Below are 3272 nucleotides of genomic sequence, written 5' to 3' on the forward strand. Positions count from 1 at the left end.
GTGCAAAAGTGCGAAAATAATCAAAGGTTATACTAATACACGTGTCGGATCCAAGTGATTCATCTTGTCTATCTGTTTTTATTTTATTTTTTATTTTCAGCATTTAGTTAGTTTTTATTTTTCTTAGTTTAAAATATTTTTCTAACCTTTTGATTTGATTAGACGTTGAGGATAAACCGGTATTAAAAGCTCTTGTGCCCTTGGACGACCTCGGTATCTTACCAACACTATACTACGTCCACGATGGGTGCACTTGCCCATATGTGTGTTTAGTGTTAGTGAGTATCGTGTTTTATAAATTTAAAACTTGGCTAAAAGTGAAAAAAGGGCTTAAATATACATCTAAAATATACTACACTTCACGCACATCAAGTTTTTGGCGCCGCTGCCGGGGACACAAGGATTTTAAGAAAGTTAGGAATCAACGGCCTAATCATATTTTTATTTTTCTTTAATTTTTTAGGATTTTTTCTTAGATTTTTAGCTTCTGCAGAGCTCAGCACGGGGCCGTGCCTGGTCGGACACGGGCCGTGCTCAGCAAAGTTACTGGCAGTTTTTGTTTTTCAAGTTACAGAAGGCTGACCACGGGGCCGTGCCGGTGCAACACGGGGCCGTGTCCAACTTCCAGTAACTGGGATCTGGAAAACAATCACTGTATTTCCGACCACGGGGCCGTGTTCGCTCAACACGGGGCCGTGGTGAACCTTCTGACCGATATTCTTTTTTGTTTTTATTGCAGGACTTGGAACCCGACACCATCCTCACATAGTGTATGAGCTCCAGTTCCAATAAAGACATAAAAGAACCGCTAGAAGAACCCGAACGCTTTCTCAGAAAAAGGTTAAAAGCCAAAAACCAAGAGAAGGTTTCGGGTGATCCACCCCCAATGGCGGACCAACGTACCCTTATGGATTATCTACGGCCCACCGTAGGTAATCTAGGCGCCGCTATCAATGCTCCGAATGTCGAAGCCAATAACTTCGAGCTTCGACCGCATTTGATACAAATGCTCCAAAACTCCGCAACCTTCCACGGGCTTGCGGACGAGGATCCTCATCTACATATAACTAATTTCTTAGAAATATGTGATACCTTTCGGATCAATGGAGCATCAAACGACGCCATACGCCTCCGTATGTTTCCGTTCTCACTAAAAGACCGAGCGAAAGCTTGGCTCAACACCCTCCCAGCTGGATCGGTAAACACCTGGGATGAACTAGCCCAAAAGTTTCTATATAAGTATTTCCCTCCTTCTAAAACTGCTAAATTAATGGCTGAAATTAACACATACTCACAAGAGGACGGGGAATCCTTATATGAAACATGTGAAAGGTTCAAGGAGCTATTACGCAAGTGTCCCCATCATGGCCTCGCAATATGGCAACAAGTATCCACCTTCTACAATGGATTGTTGCCACACACTAGGCAGACACTTGATTCTAGCTCCGGGGGACTTTTAGGTAATCGACGCCCACACGAAATATATAATCAAATTGAGGAAATTGCTCAAACCAATTTTCAATGGCACACTCCCCGGGGAAATAAGTCTATCGCCCCGGGCGCCCATAAGGTCGACGAAAGCACCTCTTTACAAGCCCAAATCGAGGCCCTTTCTTCAAAAATAAAAAAATTAGAAATGACAAAAACAGTCTCGGTTATGGCTTGTGAAGGGTGTGGTGGGTCACATGAAAATTGGAGTTGCATGAAAGAAACGGACGATCAACAAGAAATGGTAAACTACATTGATAATAGACCTAGGCCGTCGGGTCCTCCAATGGAAACTTACAACCAAGGATGGCGAAACCACCCAAACCTTGGTTGGAGGGAAACCGGCAATAGTAGTAACCAACAAAACCAACGAACAAACTTTCAGCAATCAAGAAATGAGTCACAAAATTTCACTCAACAACAAGGTGGACGAGAAAGGCTCGAAGATACTATATCTCGCCTCGTCTCCGAGACTGATAAGAAAAACTCGGAAAGATTTCTACAATTAGAATCTAATTTTAGGAATCAACAAGCTAGCATTCAAAACATAGAAAAACAAATAAATCAACTAGCACAAAATTTTTCCGAGTGACAGCAAGGCGCATTACCTAGCAATACCGAAACAAACCCAAAAGCGCAAGTTCACCTCATCACACTACGAAACCGCACCGTAGGGCCTGCAGAAGTACCTCCACCAACGGGAGAAACAATGCTAACACTTCTGCAGGAAAAGAACTCTCCCCCATCACCAGAGCCTACCAAGGCTCCTCGAGTTCCGTACCCCGGTAGGTTAATTCGTCAAAAGACCAATGAGCAATTCGCAAAATTCGAAAGTCTGTTAAAACAATTGCATGTCAATATTCCTTTTATCGAAGTCCTAACCCAAATGCCCAAATACTCTAAATTTATGAGGGACTTCCTTACACATAAAAAGAAAATTGAAAATTTGCAATTAGTTAATTTAGGCGAAGAATGCTCTGCCCTCGTACTCAATAAACTACCCCAAAAGAAAATCGATCCCGGAAGTTTCACGATTCCATGTTCAATAGGGGAATCACCCGTTCGCAATGCCTTGGCCGACTTGGGGGCTAGCATTAACCTCATGCCCTCATCGATGTTCAAAAGGCTTGGCTTGGGAACCACGAGCCCTACAAAAATAAGCATACAACTCGCTGATCGATCAGTCAAGTTCCCACAAGGTGTCATCGAGAATGTCTTGGTAAGGGTAAGCAAATTCGTTTATCCCGTTGACTTTGTCATACTCGACATGGAGGAAGACACCGAGGTCCCCCTTATCCTAGGGAGACCCTTCCTTGCCACAGCACAAGCAGTGGTAGACGTGAATGAAGGGACACTGACTTTGAAGTATGGGGACGATGAGGTGAAGTTCGGAGTTGGGAAGAAAATAGAGGATGACGACCCAATCAATTACATGAAGGTTATTGATTCAAGTTTGGATGCCGCTCTCCGACGGTGTAACTTGGGAAGCAAGGCACTCCACTCAGAAGATATATAACCAGGAATCAGGTCTAGCCAAGGACCCTTATAAACGTGGCGCACCACGGAGGCATTCCGCGGATCTATCCTTAGTCTAGTTTAGTTTAATCTTTTAATTTTTGCAGAATAAAACACACTCATGGTGGTAATGGATGAAAAAGGGAACGAGAAAAAATGGAACCATGCACGAAGAACAGAGCAACCCGACAAAAATCTCCATCACAGAAGGCTCAACACGGGCCGTGCCCAACCAACACGGCCCGTGCTGAGCCCCTGCAGAAAAATCA

General features: G+C 43.7%; 1 non-coding gene across 1 annotated transcript; it reads right to left on the minus strand.

Moving 5' to 3' along the window:
* Window positions 1-1264: 1264 nt before the first annotated feature.
* Window positions 1265-1371, minus strand: LOC118485250. Its single transcript, XR_004875555.1, has one exon. It is a non-coding gene; the product is annotated as a small nucleolar RNA R71 (small nucleolar RNA).
* Between the last annotated feature and the right edge of the window lie 1901 nt (window positions 1372-3272).

Source organism: Helianthus annuus, chromosome 12 (assembly GCF_002127325.2).
Source record: "Helianthus annuus cultivar XRQ/B chromosome 12, HanXRQr2.0-SUNRISE, whole genome shotgun sequence".
Lineage (NCBI taxonomy): Eukaryota > Viridiplantae > Streptophyta > Magnoliopsida > Asterales > Asteraceae > Helianthus > Helianthus annuus.